This window comes from Euphorbia lathyris, chromosome 4 (assembly GCF_963576675.1).
Source record: "Euphorbia lathyris chromosome 4, ddEupLath1.1, whole genome shotgun sequence".
Classification (NCBI taxonomy): Eukaryota; Viridiplantae; Streptophyta; class Magnoliopsida; order Malpighiales; family Euphorbiaceae; genus Euphorbia; species Euphorbia lathyris.
Window position 1 is genome coordinate 23,212,090 of NC_088913.1, and position 19,074 is coordinate 23,231,163.

Sequence of the window (19,074 nt, forward strand, 5' to 3'; positions counted from 1 at the left end):
TAGAGACGTCTGGTCATTCGGTCATTTTGAATTTCGAAATAACCATTGGAGGGAAACGGCTATATGTCGTTGTCATCCTGACTTGCACAGAGCTCTTGGCCAATCACAATCGTGTATCTTCTGTCCTCGGTCAGCACAGCAGATGGTCTCTCCTTTTATGGTAAAGTCAACTGGACAGCATACTGTGTCGTCTGAACTTTGCTAAAAGAAGAAACACTTTGTCTGGAAGTTTTCCTCTGCCGGTCTGCTGTCTTGTACGCTTTGTCGAGACTACTCAGCAGCTTCATTGTGAAGTTGTTCCTGAAGGTCTTCTAGATCCTTCCGTTTGCTGAGTTGCGTTTTTGTCCAAAACGACAACATCTTGACATACGCGGGCCGAGTGTACTGAGTTGTTTGACTTGGGCCTTGGCTTCCATATAGGGCTTGGGCCTTATGATCTTTATGTCTTATAATAAATTATAAACTCAACATTGAACAAACACATTAGTAACACTAAATCAAAGCATTTAAACTTAGTGTGTTATAGAATATTTATTTTCACTTAATTAATTTTGTCAAATCAAAATCCTGTGGAAAGGTGTTTCAACAAAGGGGTATTTATAATCTCTTGTATCTAATCCCTAGTTAGATAGAATTAGGTTACTGAATAGGAATTCCATTCGGAATAGAATTCCTAATTATTATCTCACTATATATCTAATATATTTATTGGATAATAATAGGAGTATATTAATCTAATTAAAACTCCTAACTTAATTATCTCTTAATTAATTTAATTCATATTCCTAATCTAATTAGGATTAACAAAATCAAATTAATTATTCATGTATATTACTACATGAATTTCGACCCCCTTATGTCCATGGGCCTTATTGGGCTCAATTGGGCTTCTATCAATTAATTAACATCGATCTCTCTTTTAGGTTCCAAGTCTTATGTGTGATCCATTAGGTTCTTATTGCTTCTAGCCGTATGCAACGTTATTAAATTAATTTTCAAAGAATTATATTTAATCTTTGCATAACGGAATGATGTACAGAGTATGTGATTAGCAAGTCCGTAATCATTCCCCCAGAGCTATAAGAAGACAGGTTGATTCTGTTGTTAACCTTTCCGTATTAGTTACAGTATAATTCGATCCTTTATCAACTACATCCTTGAACTGAATCTTATGACTATGGGTGATGTCAAGTCACATATAGCGAGACGTTCGTTTTACTTGTACAGGCCGAGTCAACTCAAAAAGATAGGTTAAGTGAAATCTGTATTTCTTACTCTTAAGCTATCACCTTGCAAGGATTTAGAGTCGAGTCTTCCACAAGCGATCCATGGATGTATCTCCCATTTATCGGGAGTGATAAATGCTCAATCCAATATATAACGACTCCGCAATTACTTCCTGTGATACCCAACGTCTACTGTTCACACCCCAGAGTCATCTCTGTTAAGGATCGTGTTACACCAGAGTCAAAGCATCACATTCCGTAATCCAGAATACCAATTAATATTCCTTTGAGTCTGAGGATTAGTTATACCTATTAATACCAATGAGATGAACATGTGACAAGGATGAATCTACCCATCATGTTATCTCAAATCGGATCCCCAATCCTAATGAACAACGTTTCATCGGATCTATGTAACTGTCCAGATATCTGTATATATGAAGCTTGTGAGATCAGCTTTCTGTCGGACAGAAGACATTGTTACATACAAGTCTCAACAGTTATATATCAATCCCAAACATATCACTTGACTTGGGGTGGTTTTAAGTTTATCAGTTTACTATAAAGTTTTGTCTCACTTCATGCTTGTATGAACACTTTATAATCACTTTAAATAAACTTACGGATTTCCTTTTATTAGACTTTATTTAGTGCTTAAAAGGGATTGCCTTTATATAGTTATAAAACATATATCTCATTAAAGAAATGATATAAAGAACAATTCATTTACATTAAGTTTGTATCCTAGAACAATTGTCTATAGGACACTAAACCCCAACATACTCCCACTTGGACTAAAGCCAATTGTTTCTAAAACTTATCCCAGTAGAAGTTAAATGACGATCATGTATTCTCTGGGTTAAAGGCTTTGTCAACGGATCTGCAACGTTGTCCTCTGTAGGTACTCTTTCTATTCTCACATCTCCTCTAGCCACAATCTCTCTAATGATGTGGTATCGCTTAAGGTAATGCTTGGATGCATTATGAGACCGTGGTTCCTTTGCTTACGCAATGGCTCCATTGTTATCATAGTACATTGTAATGGGATTGACAATGTCAGGCACCACACCTAGTTCTTTAATGAACTTTCTAATCCAAACCGCTTCCTTTGCTGCTTCCGCAGCTGCGATATACTCTGACTCGGTCGTAGAGAAAGCTATGCTTCCCTGCTTGGAACTCTTCCAACTGACCGCGCCCCCATTCAAGATAAACAAATATCCTGTTTGGGATTTATAATCATTCTCATCTGTGAGATGACTTGCGTCTGAAAATCCTTCTATTTTCAGATCACCTTCTCCGTACACTAGGAACATATCTTTAGTTCTTCTCAAGTACTTAAGAATGTTCTTGACGGCAATCCAATGCTCGTCTCCCGGATTCCCTTGGTAACGGCTCGTTACAGATAACGCGAACGCTACGTCGGGTCTAGTGCATAGCATAGCATACATAATCAAACCGATTGCGCTAGCGTACAGGACTGCATCCATGCGTCGTTTATCATCATCGGTTTTAGGACATGGATGATTGTTTAGCTTTACTCCATGTAACATGGGTAAGTTACCTCGTTTCGATTCAAGCATGCTAAACTGATTTAGCACCTTTTCAATGTATGTAGCCTGTGAAAAACCAAGCAGTCTTCTCGATCTATCTCTATAGATCTTTATACCAAGTATATAAGCTGCTTCACCAAAGTCTTTCATTGAGAAGTTACCAGATAACCATACTTTCACTGACTGTAAGAGAGCAACGTCATTTCCCATTAATAATATATCGTTCACATATAGTATGAGAAATGCTATAGAGCTCCCACTTGCTTTCTTGTAAATGCAAGCTTCTTCGCAATTTTGTTCAACACCAAATTGTTTTATGGTTTCGTCAAAACGCTTATTCCAGCTTCTAGATGCTTGCTTGAGTCCATAAATGGATCTCTGAAGTTTTCAAACTTTATTTGCATCCTTCGATATGAAACCTTCAGGCTGCATCATATATACACCCTCAAGCAGGTTTCTGTTTAGGAAAGCTGTTTTCACATCCATTTGCCAAATCTCATAATCGTAGTGAGCGGCAATTGCAAGCATAATTCTGATTGATTTGGATATAGCCACAGGAGAGAAAGTTTCGTCATAATCAATTCCTTGCTTCTGACGATATCCTTTCGCTACTAACCTAGCTTTGTAGGTGCTAACCTTGTTGAAACACCTTTCCACAAGATTTTGATTTGACAAAATCATCCATGATTAAGAGGCAATTAAATTTAAATGCTTTGATTTAATTGTACTAATGTGTTTGTTCAATATTGAGTGCAAAAATATATATATAAAGTTAGACAGGACAAAAGTCAGCTTAAGCCAACCTGAGTAGAACGGAACTCAGCATAAAAGAATAGAAGCTGAGTGGAGTGGAACTCGGCATCAGAAGCTTCCTTCTAAGTTGCCAGAATGAAGCTGACTAAATTAGAAGACTCCTTCAGAATTGAATAAACAGAACGGAGCTGACTAAGAAGGAACTCAGCATGGAAGTTGAACATTCGAAGATAACGAATGAAGCTGAGTGACAGTCAGGACAACATGAAGGATCCGTTCACTAAAGGACAAAGTCTGCCAATCTTCTGCACTAATAATTGAAGCCTCGAAAATACACAGAAGACTAATTCCAAGAAACATGGGTCAATGGATTATTGGTAAAAGGCAACTGGCACAAAAAGACAAGTCTGACGTAAGAAGACAAAACCTGACGCCTGAAGAAAACAGAGGAAGGGAATGGCGGAACAGTCTGAAGCTGACCAAAAGATGTTCCCTAAAAGAGCCGTTTTGGACACAACGGCTAAACCAATTCAAAATGATCCAGGATGAGATTTCCATCTATAAAAGGACAATCAAGAACCTTGGATCATTTGCCGAAGTATCAAAAGAAAAATACAAGAGAGAAAATCTTCAAAGCACTCAAATACAAAAAGATCTTACACCAACATTTCTATTCTCTGTTGATATGCTAGATTGATTGTTTTGTAATCATCTAAGGTGTTCTTTACTTGAAAAAGAACAAGTGTGTAATCAATATGAATATTGAGAGTGTTGAGCTGAGTACTTGGTTGTAAGTATTCAGTGGTAGAAAAATCTAAGTGCTGGGTTGTAGTACTTAGTAGGAGCTGAGTAGACGAATAGAGGACGTACTCTTGCATACTCACTGCCTTGTAAAGGGTTTGTACTCTACCTTGAAAGAGCTCAGTATTGGATTGAAAATCCCAGGAGGAACTGGGGACTGGACGTAGGCAGAGAGGCCGAACCAGGATAAGTCGTGCTGAGTAACTTCTAAACTCTTTCTCTCAATATATATATATATGTGCATGTGTTGCTTGTGAAATTTACTCAGCTTATAAATTGTTAAAACTGAAACTGAGTAAATCTGAGTGCTGAGTTGGAAGCTGAACTTTCAAGTGTCAATTCCCAACTCTCAGGTCAAGCAATCTTAGTCAGCATAGAACTAAAACTGTCTGACTAATCAATCGGTCATGCTGACCAACACGCTGAGTTATCAAACTCTTAAAATAACATTAAGTCAGCATAATTAAAAGCGAAAAAGTTACATTAGTTCCTAACCCCCCCTTGGAACTAATTACTAGGGACCAACAAGTGGTATCAGAGCAAAAAGCTCACTACTCAAAGATCTAACAATCTTGAGCTGATCCCGATAAATGGCTGAAAACAGCACTCGTTTCCTTCCAGGGAACCAAACAACACAGATACTCCCTGAGGGATTATCAATTAGTCGGCCTCCCCTATTCTTTGGATCTAATTACACATTCTGGAAGAATAGGATGAAGAACTTTATTCAAGCCACAAACATGAGTGCATGGCTTGCAATAGTTCAAGGTCCACATATACCTTACAAAACTGTTGATAATGAGAAAGTTATCAAGAGTGAAACTGAGTGGACAGAGGATGACCTCAAAAAATTACAAAATAATGCTTCGGCTATCAATATGCTTCACTGTGCTCTAGATGCTGCAGAATACAATAAGATTTCAGGTTGTGAGTCAGCATAGGAGATCTGGAAAAAGCTGGAAGTGACTTATGAAGGCACCAGCAAGGTCAAGGAATCCAAAGTGAACCAGCACATGCGATTGTATGAGCTGTTCGAAATGACTGACAATGAAGACATCTCAGCAATGAATGCCAGGTTCACCAACATAATAAATGAGCTTAAAAGACTCGGTAAGAATTTCACTGAAGAAGAACAAGTGAAGAAGATCTTACGAAGTCTTCCCAAAAGCTGGCAAGCTAAGAAGACAGCTGTAGAAGAAGCTCAGGACCTGACCACTGATAGGGGTCAAAAACCCCTATCTTTGGGTACGGTTTTAGGACGGGTTTTAGCGTTATTTTGTTAATAAGCGAGCAATTCTCGCATTTAAATGCTTTTGTGTGAGTTAGTTAGAAATTGGAAACGTTTTATTTACTTTTCGTTGTTTAGGCTCGTTTTCTGATCAATTTAGGCAAATACGGCCAAAATGGCATGCATATTATAATTCCGTTATCTTTTGAAGCTAATTGATCCGTCAAAAGTCGCACCAAACGAAGCGTTTGCTCAAATAAGCGATTGGCGGGTCAATTCAGCCCTTGGACTAATGTTGTTTGGAGTTTATGTGCGTGTGCAGGTTAAAACATGATCAATTTCAGGCAAAAATCGTGTCTCGGGGACCCCCGGCAGTCGCTCGGCGAATTGAGCATCGGCGCGCAGCCCGGGCGCAGCTCGGCGAGCAGCATAGGCACTGCCCAGGCACTGCCCAGGCACCGCCCAGGCACTGCCCAGGCACCGCCCAGGCACTGCCCAGGCACTGTGCCTGCTCGGCGAGCAGGCCGCCAGGCGCCTGCTCGGCGAGCAGGGGGCTGCTCGTCGCGAGTAGCCCTGCTCGTCGAGCAGCTCGCCCTGCTCGACGAGCAGACCTGCGGGAATTGGTCAAAAAGACCAATTCCGCCCCCACGAAGCCACGATGGACCCCACGACTTCCTACATCAATAAGGACACGAATTAGGTCAAGAAAAGGGCCCGAGCCGCGTCTATAAATAGAGTTTTTCCAATGTAAATTAGATATCTTTTCCCTTTGTAATTTCCTTAGCTTTCCACCTTGAGAAATCCTCTCCACCTCCTCCATACCCTTCAAACCTCTATTGAAGCCACCTCCGAAGCTCCGTTCACCGAGGATTGCTCAAGCTTCATCCTTAAATCCTAGAAAGACGCCTGCATTGGTAGACAGGTTCCCTGAAAGGGATTTTTCTTCTTTTACATTCTGTCTAGCCTCTGATACATGCTATGAATTCTAGGTTTATTGTAACTTCGTGACAATGTTTCCATCTTTGATATATATTATAGTTCTTGTTTATTCAATTGTTTTGATGTTTTAATCTTTGTCTTACGCTTTGTCTGATTGGTTTAACTCATTCGATAATCCCAAAATTAGGTTGGCACATATTGCGAGCTGAATCTGACCTAGTCAGTGCCTATATGATTGACAACCCTATAGAAGATTAAGCCCAAATTACTGAGCCTTAGAGCTAGTTTCGGCCTTACAAGGGAATCACGAACTAGGAACTTTAGGAGGATAGGTCGGGTTAATCGCCTTGGACACAAGTGACTTAGATTTCAATTCAATTGTTTAAACATCCTATTTTCATTATCATCGTATCCCTTCATGTTCCTTCGGTTAATTGCATTGGTAAAAGATCACTTAGGAGTAGTTTAACTTAATTAGGGGTAGAGTAACTTAGTTAGCCATAGAATAACTTAGTTAGAATCAGATAACTTAGCTAGGAATAGCGTAATTCAACTTAGGAGTAGATTAATTTAATCAAACAAACTCAAAACCCCCTAAGCCTAGATAACATCCGAGATCGAGTAGCTCGGTACTTGCAAAAATAAATCCTGTGGACGATAACCTGGACTTAAACCAGAAATTTATTACTTGATAACGACGGGGTACACTTATCCCTTAGTGAGGTTTCGCAGAAACCACATCAAGTTTTTGGCGCCGTTGCCGGGGATTTATTTCTTCTACAATATCGAACCAAAGGTCGACTTGTTAGTTTAGGCATTCTTTGTGAATATATCCTTTGTTAATATCATATATACGTGTTTATAATCATGATACTTGTTCATACGAATCTATACCGTTTATACTTGTTTATATACACATGTTTATACATACTCATTTATGATAACCGTTCTTGTTTATACTTACACTTGTTCATATTTGTTTGTACGAACATGTAGTTATCAACTTCATCTGTACGTGTCTGTATATGTTTATTTATGCCGTTCTTATATTTGTACAAAAGTGTATGATGTGTATGATTCCTCTTCAGCTTTCATTTATTTCTGTATTTACCTTTTCTCAGCGTATGCCTACGAGATCAGCGAAAATACTGTGTGTCCCTCTTAACCCTGAACTTGAACGTACTCTTCACAGGAGTAAACAGATCGGAAAGCTGAAGCAAGACGAGATCATCGAACCTATCAAGCCTATCAAGATGACTGACAATGAACGAAACAATGAGCGGGATGCTGAGAACACCAGACCAGAAAACGACACTCGTCTGATGAGTGAGATTCTGGCACCGCACCGACACCAGCATCTGTCCGGCATTGCTGCTCCAAACATTCCGGCAAATACATACGAAATCAAGTCCGGTATAATTCAATTGATCCAACAGACCGGACTGTTTAGAGGAGAAGCGCATGAGAGCCCGAATGATCATCTGGATCGCTTCCTAATGTGCGCAGACACCGCAAGGACCAATGGGGTTCCCCAAGATGCTGCTAGACTGAAACTGTTCCCGTTCTCTCTGACTGGGCAAGCTTTGGAATGGCTGAGAACACTGGATCCCGGTTCAATCACGACATGGGCAGGGCTGGAGAAGGAATTCTTGTCCTACTACTTCCCTCCCTCGAAGACAGCAATGCTCAGGGGTGAGATCACATCCTTCCACCAACCCGAGCATGAGGCGCTCCACACATCTTGGACTCGATTCAGAAAAATGCTGCGCATGTGCCCTCATCATGACATACCCAAGCATCAGTTAGTAAGCGTTTTCTATCACGGACTAACACCCACCAACAGAGCCATTGTGGACTCCGCAGCGGGTGGAGATTTGTTTAGAAAGACAGCAACAGAGGCATATGACATGATTAACGAGCTGGCCAAAAAGAGTGTGCAGTGGCAAGAACAGAAGCTCGCTGGCCCCACAAGGCAGCGGGTATTTGCTGTGGAAGAACAGGAACAAAATCCAGTTGTTGCGGATGAGTAGGAAGATGGATGTACTGTTGGCTACGCTTAGCCGACGTCCCACCTGCGTGCACTGTGGCGGCGACCACAATGGAAAGGATTGTCAAGTAGGTAGCCCTTTCGCTGGAGATGGGGTGGAGATGGTCAACTATGTTGGGGGGCAGCCGAGATACAATCAGAACTATAACAACTCCAACTCCAACCCCAACAACTACAACTCCTACAACAACAACAATGGCAACTACAGGAGAACCTCTCTTACGGGAATTCAAATCAGAATCTGCTTCGACCTCCTAGCGGTTTTGTTCAAGAGCATAGAGAGCAGGGGCTTGGCATGCCCCCATACCAACAGCAAAATCAAGGGCCAGTGCAACACCCTAAGGAATCTGACGAAGTGATCACTCTTTTGAAGAGATCTCGGCTAGGCTTGCCAACAACGAAGCCTTCTGCAAGGATTTGAGCAATCAGGTAGCTCAGATTAATAGGGATAGGCAGGAAAGGCCACAGGGTTCTCTCTCGAGCACAACGGAGATCCAAAGATCCTGAGAAAGGATTGAGTAAGGGGGAGAAATCGGGTTCTCCTCGGTTTTTAATTCAAAGTTTGAATAATTTGATTATGCATTCCCTTTTCTTTTTGTTTTTATTTTGTTTTTATTTTCTTTTATTGTTTTGGTTAATTGAATTTTAATCTCGTTTGTTTATTTACGCTGTCAAACTTTGTTGCCCCGCACTCTATTATTAAAAAAAAAAAAAACGAATTTCGCCCAACTCGGGCGAGTTAGGCAATGCCCAGCTCGCCGACCGAGTCAGCCGGCTAGGCCGACACGGGCTGTTCGGGATTTTAAACCAAAAAAAAGAGAGAAAGAAAGAAGAAAGAATCAATAAAAGAAAAAGAGAAAAGAATAAGAAAAAGAGGGGGGTGACTCATCATCACCTTCCCCACCTTCTTCTTCCCTTCTCTCTTCTTTCTTTTATTCCATTCTTTCTTTCTTCCCTTCTCCTTCTCCTTTTGCTTCTTCAAAACCTACCCCCCCAAATCCACCATTCTAACCCGAATTCAAGATATAAGGTATGAATCTTTACCTATTTTTGATTTCTAACATATTTCTAGGCTTAGATTTTAGCTTAGGGTGATAACTTTTGAGATTTAAGAAAAACCTAAGTTTTAGGCTTCTCTCTCTTTTCTCAAATTAATCTCTTGTTTGCTTTTAAATTCTTGATTTCCTTGCAATTTAGGTTGACATAATGATTAATTTATAGTTTGGGTGTGATTTTCATTCTCAATTTGTGGATATTTGGAGAAATTTCTCAATTTGGGCAAAATCCCCATTTTAGCTCAAAGTTCAACTATTCAAATTATAGTTAGAAACTTGTCAATGGAGTTGTGAATTGCATTTTTACCATGTTTTAGTCATTGGGTATCTCCAATTTTGCATCAATCTGTGAATTACGGGTAAAACACTTAGGGACTAAATACTTATGGTTTAGTCCCTAAGTTCCTAAAGCTATGGTTTATGCCTATGAATGGTTTGTTTGGGGGTTTATGTTGAAACTTGTAAATATGTCCTAACTTTTCCATTCTTTTTGGTCTATTCCTCAGGAACTATGGGTCGGAAAGGCAAGGCTAAGGTCGTCGTCGAGAATGAAGCCGAATCTGAGGTCGAGTTCGACGAAAGCCTCCAAGCTAAGTATGATCCACCCTTTGGTCTTATTGATGAACGTGAGGGGATATTGTACGATAGATTTTCCAAGCAAGATCTTGCTACACACATAGTTGTTGATCAAACTTATTTATCGAGTATAGGTTTAAAGAAGGATTTCAATGAAATCCTCAAATTCCACGGCTGGTATAGACTAGCCACAAAACAGACTCCAGTTTATCACAACTTCACTATGGAATTCTTGACCACTTGGAAAAAAGAGCTACCCTTGGGCGGTGGGAAGCATTCTTTTAGACTGAACGGTAAACCTTACCGTCTCGATGGCACCACACTAGCAGCCCTAATGGGAGTCTATAACAACCCAGAGGTAATCTCAGACTTTGAGAAACCTATAACAAAAGATATAGCTTGGGAACAATTGACAGGCATATCAGACTTTAACTCCCAGACTGCTAGCCCAGTCGCTCTCCTAGACCCACTTCTCAACCTTGTTCACAAATTTGTGGCCCACAACTTATTGGGAAAAAACGAGAGCAATAAAGTCTCAAAGACAGAATTGCTCATTCTATGATGTGTAGCCAACCACAAACACGTGAATAATGTTAAGACCATATTTGAAGGCTTCTCAAGCCAAACGAGTAGGAAACGCGGTTCCCTAGGTCTTGGGCACTTAGTTACCAACCTGCTTGAGAGCCAATTCAAAAATTTGGACAATCCCGAAATTGCTATTTACCCTACTTTGCTTAACTCCAAGTTTTTGGGAAAATCTACTTTTCAAGAAGTCTTAAACAGGAACCCAACTGGAGGAGCAAGCTCTAGCGGAGGGAGGAGAAAAAGAGCACGAGTTCCACAGCAGCAAAGGGACGAGGAACCTGAGGAAGAAGAACCTGCGACGGCAGGAGACCAAAGGGAACACCAAGCATTGGGGACGGAGGCCCAGTTCCAAGCCATCAACACTATGATGGTAGAAATGCGAGATCTTAACCTACGGACCTTTAACACTGTTCAGCAGATGGACCAACGGTTCACCAACTTTGAGCAGAACATGGACCGAAGGCTTTCGGGTCTTGAATACGTAGCGGCAGATTACTGCGAGCGCTACAACATGCCTTGGCCATACCCCCCGGCCGATCAGTAAGTTGTTTTCTCCACCCTAACTCTTTACACTCGTACTTCATGATTTATGATGCAATGTTGGAACTTATTGCATACTTTTAGTGTGAGGAGGAGGGTAGACAAACTTACAAAAATTGTATAAATTTTTAATTTTTGTTGCGTCGTGTCTAGTTTAGGTTTGCGTTTTGGTGTTTTATTTTTGCTTTATTTATGTTTTTGCATGTTTAGGACCTAAAACCGTGAACCTCCTTCGAATCTAAACTTCGTTATTTGTCTTTGAGGGCTGAGAACCGAATCTAAAATTGCATGACAACTAGTTTAGGCGTAGGACACAACTCTTGTATCTGTAAAAGCATGAGCTACAGTTTGCATTTAGACCCTACTTTTGAAGAAATGCTAAAATCATTACTTAGGTAGATAACTTAAGAATTGAAGGCATGTGATATTAAACTTGAGTTTGGGGAAAACTAGTAAACACAAAATTGAAACCCAAAGAATTGTGAGCTGAATTTGAGCCTAAGAGCGAACATCAAAAAGCTCTTTTTCTTGACATTTTTGTGTGAATGCTTTGACTTGTGGAAGATTACAGATTTTGCACCTAATACTGTGTTGAACCTACATGCAATGATTTGAGATGATAAACGATGAATCAGCCTCATTAGAATTAACCCTTTTCTTTACCTTATTTTCTCTTTTTCATCCACTCTAGGAAGCCCCTTTGAGCCCATATTTTTGTAGTTTGTAGATTTTTCTTTCGTTCTAACCTGTTTTTGCAAACCACAACTTGGTTCGCTATTTAACCTTTGTTTTTGCAAAGCTCGAATTGAGCCTTTGCTTTCTTCTAGCGCTTTATATTTGTTTATGGCATTATAGTAGCAAGCCAAAACGCTAAGAAGTGAATGAGCATCACTATCCCAAAAAGAAAAAGAGAAAAACAGAAAAAGAAAAGAAAAGAAAAGAGACGAACAAAAGGGAAGAACTTCATTCCCCAGTTCTTAAAAATAAAAAACGTCTCAAGAAAACATCCTAAAAATAAAATAAGGGATGAATAAAAAGCTCAGTCACTTTATATTTGCTAAAGCCATTTGAACTTTGTTTTTGTAGCGCTAGAACTAATAACCCTTGTTGTACCTTTAACCCTCTAACCGCATTACAACCCCGATTAGAGGCTGTTTTTGATATCATCGGAGTCATATAGCATAGTAGAGGAACGCGGATGAACGTGCAAAATCAACGTAATCCTAAGCAAGAACATAAGCCGAGAGTAAACACTTTAGCCACCCAAAATTGTGTGAAATGAGTGAACTACCTATGGTGAGGTGTTTTACTCAGGGATCCCCTTAAACTCGTTTAATTGAACATGTGTCCATTTTCTTAAAACTATGACCCATGATAATTGAAATGCGGCTTTTGGATATCGTGTCTCTACTTTGTATTTCCGAATGCATGTAATTACAGATGCTCGAAGTTGTGTCAAGCACCTAGTCAAACCGGGAGGTTTTCTAGCTTGCTTGTGATGGCGGGTTTAGTTTCTTTTAGTTTACTTGGGGACAAGTAAAGTTTTAAGTGCGAGGAGGTTTGATAGGGGTCAAAAACCCCTATCTTTGGGTACGGTTTTAGGACGGGTTTTAGCGTTATTTTGTTAATAAGCGAGCAATTCTCGCATTTAAATGCTTTTGTGTGAGTTAGTTAGAAATTGGAAACGTTTTATTTACTTTTCGTTGTTTAGGCTCGTTTTATGATCAATTTAGGCAAATACGGCCAAAATGGCATGCATATTATAATTCCGTTATCTTTTGAAGCTAATTGATCCGTCAAAAGTCGCACCAAACGAAGCGTTTGCTCAAATAAGCGATTGGCGGGTCAATTCAGCCCTTGGACTAATGTTGTTTGGAGTTTATGTGCGTGTGCAGGTTAAAACATGATCAATTTCAGGCAAAAATCGTGTCTCGGGGACCCCCGGCAGTCGCTCGGCGAATTGAGCATCGGCGCGCAGCCCGGGCGCTGCTCGGCGAGCAGCCTAGGCACTGCCCAGGCATTGCCTAGGCACCGCCCAGGCACCGCCCAAGCACTGCCCAGGCACTGTGCCTGCTCGCCGAGCAGGCCACTAGAGGCCTGCTCGCCGAGCAGGCCGCCAGGCGCCTGCTCGGCGAGCAGAGGGCTGCTCGTCGTGAGTAGCCCTGCTCGCCAAGCAGCTCGCCCTGCTCGACGAGCAGACCTGCGGGAATTGGTCAAAAAGACCAATTCCGCCCCCACGAAGCCACGATGGACCCCACGACTTCCTACATCAATAAGGACACGAATTAGGTCAAGAAAAGGGCCCGAGCCGCGTCTATAAATAGAGTTTTTCCAATGTAAATTAGATATCTTTTCCCTTTGTAATTTCCTTAGCTTTCCACCTTGAGAAATCCTCTCCACCTCCTCCATACCCTTCAAACCTCCATTGAAGCCACCTCCGAAGCTCCGTTCACCGAGGATTGCTCAAGCTTCATCCTTAAATCCTAGAAAGACGCCTGCATTGGTAGACAGGTTCCCTGAAAGGGATTTTTCTTCTTTTACATTCTGTCTAGCCTCTGATACATGCTATGAATTCTAGGTTTATTGTAACTTCGTGACAATGTTCCCATCTTTGATATATATTATAGTTCTTGTTTATTCAATTTTTTTGATGTTTTAATCTTTGTCTACGCTTTGTCTGATTGGTTTAACTCATTCGATAATCCCAAAATTAGGTTGGCACATATTGCGAGCTGAATCTGACCTAGTTAGTGCCTATAGGATTGACAACCCTATAGAAGATTAAGCCCAAATTACTGAGCCTTAGAGCTAATTTTGGCCTTATAAGGGAATCACGAACTAGGAACTTTAGGAGGATAGGCCGGGTTAATCGCCTTGGACACAAGTGACTTAGATTTCAATTCAATTGTTTAAACATCCTATTTTCATTATCATCGTATCCCTTCATGTTCCTTCGGTTAATTGCATTGGTAAAAGATCACTTAGGAGTAGTTTAACTTAATTAGGGGTAGAGTAACTTAGTTAGGCATAGAATAACTTAGTTAGAATCAGATAACTTAGCTAGGAATAGCGTAATTCAACCTAGGAGTAGATTAATTTAATCAAACAAACTCAAAACCCCCTAAGCCTAGATAACATCCGAGATCGAGTAGCTCGGTACTTGCAGAAATAAATCCTGTGGACGATAACCTGGACTTAAACCAGAAATTTATTACTTGATAACGACGGGGTACACTTATCCCTTAGTGAGGTTTCGCAGAAACCGCATCAACCACATACAAATATGATGAGCTGATCGGTTCCTTGCTGACCCATGAAATCTCCATGAAAAATTTTGAAGCTAAGGAGAAAACCGAAGATAAGAAGCAGAAATCATTAGTGATGAAAGCTGACTCCACTGAAGCTGAGTCAACTGATGATGAGGAAATGACCATGTTTACTAGAAAAATGAAAAAGCTGTTCAGAAGAAATGAAAGAAATAGTAAGCGGCCATACAAGAGAGGAGACAAATATAAAGCTGAGTCCAGTGACACCAGATACAAAAAGGACAGCTCCAAGCCTGTCACATGTTATGAGTGCCATCAAACTGGGCATATTAAGTCAAGCTGACCTAATCTGAAGAAAGATAAGAATGGAAGAAAAAAGGCAATGGTGGCCACGTGGAGTGACAGTGATGAGTCGACATCATCTGAAGCTGAGCAAAATGAAACAACCAACATATGTTTCATGGCAGATGATGGAGCTGACCAATCTCAATCTGAGCAAGCTGACCTCTCTGGAGATTCTGAGCAGGAGGAAAACAACAATGAGGTAACATCCTTACTTTCGCTTAGAAACGAAATGGTAAATGCCCTGAGTGACTTATATGCACTAACTAAGAAGTGTAACAAAAAGATTAAATCACTCAGCAGGCGATGTGACGAGATTGAAGAGGTCAAGCTGAGTGACCTCCGATATCTCCTCCAGGACAACTCAGATTTACATACCAACATGCAAATCTTGCATAAGTTTGTCACGAAGGTTCAATCTGAGTCAAAGAAACTTAGAAAGGATGTCACAACCTTGCAGAGTCAAGTGAAAGGCTCAAGTAGAAATAAACCCCATGCTGAGTACGCAAGTACTAGTCAGCATAAGCAATTCATTCAATGTGAGTGTTGTGGAAAAAGGGGGCACACAAAAGATGTGTGTTGGCATAACAAGCGGATTGTCCAATGTGACTTCTGCGGAAGAAAAAGGCATTCCACAAAAGTATGCTGGCACGCCCAACACACCAATGCTGACCATACTCAGTACAACCCTCAAAGGGTACCTTCTTGTGACTTCTGTGGTAAGCCTGGCCACACTATAAAAGTATGTCATCACAAGTTGAAATATGACTTTGCACCTGTTTACGCTAACAAGAAAGGACCCAAAAAGAATTGGGTACCTAAAAACGAATAGTTTAAAATGCAGGTCAGCTTGACATGCGTGGAGAAATCAAAACTTTGGTATATAGAAAGCTGTTGCCGCCCGTTTGCATAGTAAAATTGAGTCATAATTTAGTCCATTTTTTTGTTTTTGTTATCACTTTGGTGTCATTTTGTGTTAATTTCACTTTATTTCGTAATTTCACGCACCATCGCGTAATTTTAATTTAATTCATGAGTTTTCAATTAATTTCTTACACCCTCACACACCCTCACGAGATTGACAATTTACCCAAGTAAGTTACAGGGCAAGAACGAGGGAACGTGACAAGAAAAGGCAACAAAATTGTGGTTTTTGGTCAGTCAGGGCCTAACGCAACAGATTCGTGAAACAAGCGTTGCAACAGGCTGAGGTAGGGAGCTGTGCCCCGCTCGAAGGCATGTCTCGACGAGACACACCTATGTCTCGGCGAGACCTCCTGAAATTGGCCTAAAAATGCCAATTTCAGGGGCAGGTCTCGGCGAGACACTCTCCTGTCTCGGCGAGACATGCCACAACCCGCAACTTGCACCGAGCGGCTCCTTCTTTCAATGTAAGCCCATATCCTTCATCCATTTGATTTCTCAAGGCCATTAAATGCATTATTTCAGTAATTTGGAGGCTTTCAATCATCAAAATCAGAATCATACCTTGATTGGAGCAAGATTTGGCCTATAAATAGAAGAGATTTGAAGAAGAAAGTTACACCTTTTGCATCCTTAAGCTTAGAAACTCCATTGTTGTTGTAGCCAAGCTTTGGGCATTTGTCATTTCTTTTGTTTTAGTTACTTTTTGTAGTTCTTAAGTACAATTTCTTATTTCAAAGTCATTTCCTTTTAGTTTTGTAAGTTGATTTCACATTTTAATCAAAGTTTGTTCATCTTTCATTTCTTTATCTTCTACTTTCAATGAGTTTCACTTCATTTCACTTTATTTCAAGTTTTGTTTCCCCAATGACCATGAACTAATTCTTCCCTACTAGGGATGAGAGGAATCTTTCTAATGTTTTGAGTCAAGTTAGAAGTCAATTAGATAAACATCCGAAAGGAATTCGATTTCAAAGAACTAAGAACGTAAACTTAATCCACATTTCAGTTAATCGCTTTTTACTCACCATAGTAACAAGAGGTTAACGGAAAACTACATTCTTAGACTCGATAGCAAGTCGATGTGGTTTCTACCATTACATTGCTAGGATTTCTCATTGAGCTTAACGCTTTCTTGTCGTATTTAAGTAACCATTGGCCCGGTTAAGTGAATAGGAGTAAAGAAATAGAACGAGGTGGTCTAAGGTCTTAGCACCGAGTTTCTTTTAGAAATCACCATCTTTAAAATCACGAACTTCTCCTCGGTTTCTTATTTCAATTGATTTCATTGGCTCAAACTTAGGAAGTGAACCCGATTCCCTAGTGTTTTACCCTATTGCTTTAACAACAAAAGTTTTTTTTCGTAGCTATAAACAACTCAACCTTCTTTATTTCAATCGTTTAGACTTCATAAACTTGTGGATAGTTAATGATTGTGCAGAATCCCTGTGGGATCGATCTTTATACGTGAGTATACTGTATTACTTGGTACGATAGAGTGCACTTGCTCTTAAAAAGCACGTATACGTTTTATACGCATCAAGTTTTTGGCGCCGTTGCCGGGGATTCTAGTTACGACATTAGCAATAATCAGGTTTGACGTTCTAGACACCTTTTCATTTTTTTTTATGCTAACGCGGAGCCAATCTTGGCCTATTTTAGTTTTTGATCCAGAAATTGAGCGTACATACCGAAGGAATCGGCGTGAAGGAAGAAACGCCGCCATGGAAGAAAACGGAGAAAGGACAATCATGGATATGCTCACTCCGAATCGCCTCGTGGTCACCTCCAGCATCGTAGAACCGACCATAGCCGCACACAACTTCGAAATCAAACCGGCTATGATCCAACTTATTCAAAATGCCGGGCAATTCGGAGGAGATGCTAGAGAAGACCCGAATGCTCATCTTACTAAATTTATTAAGCATTGTTCTTTGTTCCGTACTAATGGCGTTACAAGTGACGCTGTTAAACTGAAATTGTTTTCTTTTTCTCTCAGGGAAGATGCTATTGACTGGTTGGAATCTTTGGACGCCGGATCCATCACAACTTGGGACGATTTAGTGAAAAAGTTTCTTGCTAAATACTTCCCTCCGTCCAAAACAGCCATGTACAAGAATGAGATCAATGCCTTCCGTCAAAAGGAGAGAGAAAGCTTATACGATGCATGGGAGCGTTACCGTCGGTTGTTCAAGAAATGCCCACATCACGGTTTTGAAAAGTGGGAACAAGTAAATATCTTTTATAGTGGTTTATCTTCGAATAATTGTGCCACTATTGATGCAACCGTAGGTGGAAGCTTGTTCCGTAAGAGCCCGGATGATGCTTATGCACTCATCCAAGAACTAGCCGAGAGGAGTTCCCATTGGCTAAACGAACGGTTCTCCGAGGTAAGGGCAGGTATATATATGTGTGATGCACCACCCCAATCATCTCCTAACCTTGATGAGCTTAATAAGAAAATGGATTTGTTGATGGCCAATTTGAGTATGGATAACCAACCCGGGAATCAATTCACGGGTGAAACGACAAATTTCATTGGTAACTCTTATCGACCAAATAATCCATACTCAAATTCATATAATCATGGGTGGAGGAATCACCCAAATTTTTCATGGAGAAATAATCAAAATACTTTAAATCATGCTCCTAATCATCCTAGACCTCCACCCGGTTTTAACCCACAAGAAAAGAGAGAACCCGACCCGTTAGATACCATTGTCAAAACCCTTGGTAGAATTGAAAATAGGTTAAACGGTTTAGAAGAATGGCATCGACATCAAGACACATTCACTAGGGGTTTGGAAACAAACATTAATCAAGTTGCAAAAACCTCAACCGAACGCCCTAGGGGTTCCTTACCAAGTGACACCGAAACCAACCCTCGAGAGCATGTCAAAGCCATTACACTCCGAAATGGTAAGGAAACCGTTCAACCATCCACCTCCAAGGATAAAGGTATAGTACAACCCGAGGTAAGCACATCCAACTCTCCACCTAAACTTTTTGCGGATCCCCTCGTGCAACCATATAAAGCGAAAATTCCATTTCCGCAAAGGTTGCACAAGGAGAAACAAGAAAAGCAATTTTCTAAATTCTTGGACATCTTTAAAAAGCTACATATTAACATTCCGTTCGCGGAAGCTTTGGAAAATATGCCCGTTTATGCCAAGTTTTTAAAAGATATTTTGTCTAAGAAAAGGAAATTGGGAGAAAATGAAACTGTTAAGCTAACCGAAGAT

General features: G+C 40.5%; 1 non-coding gene across 1 annotated transcript; it reads right to left on the reverse strand.

The window, feature by feature from the left end:
- Positions 1-17,940: 17,940 nt before the first annotated feature.
- On the reverse strand, positions 17,941-18,047 carry LOC136228153 (small nucleolar RNA R71). The gene has a single exon (XR_010688487.1). It is a non-coding gene; the product is annotated as a small nucleolar RNA R71 (small nucleolar RNA).
- Positions 18,048-19,074: the final 1,027 nt, after the last annotated feature.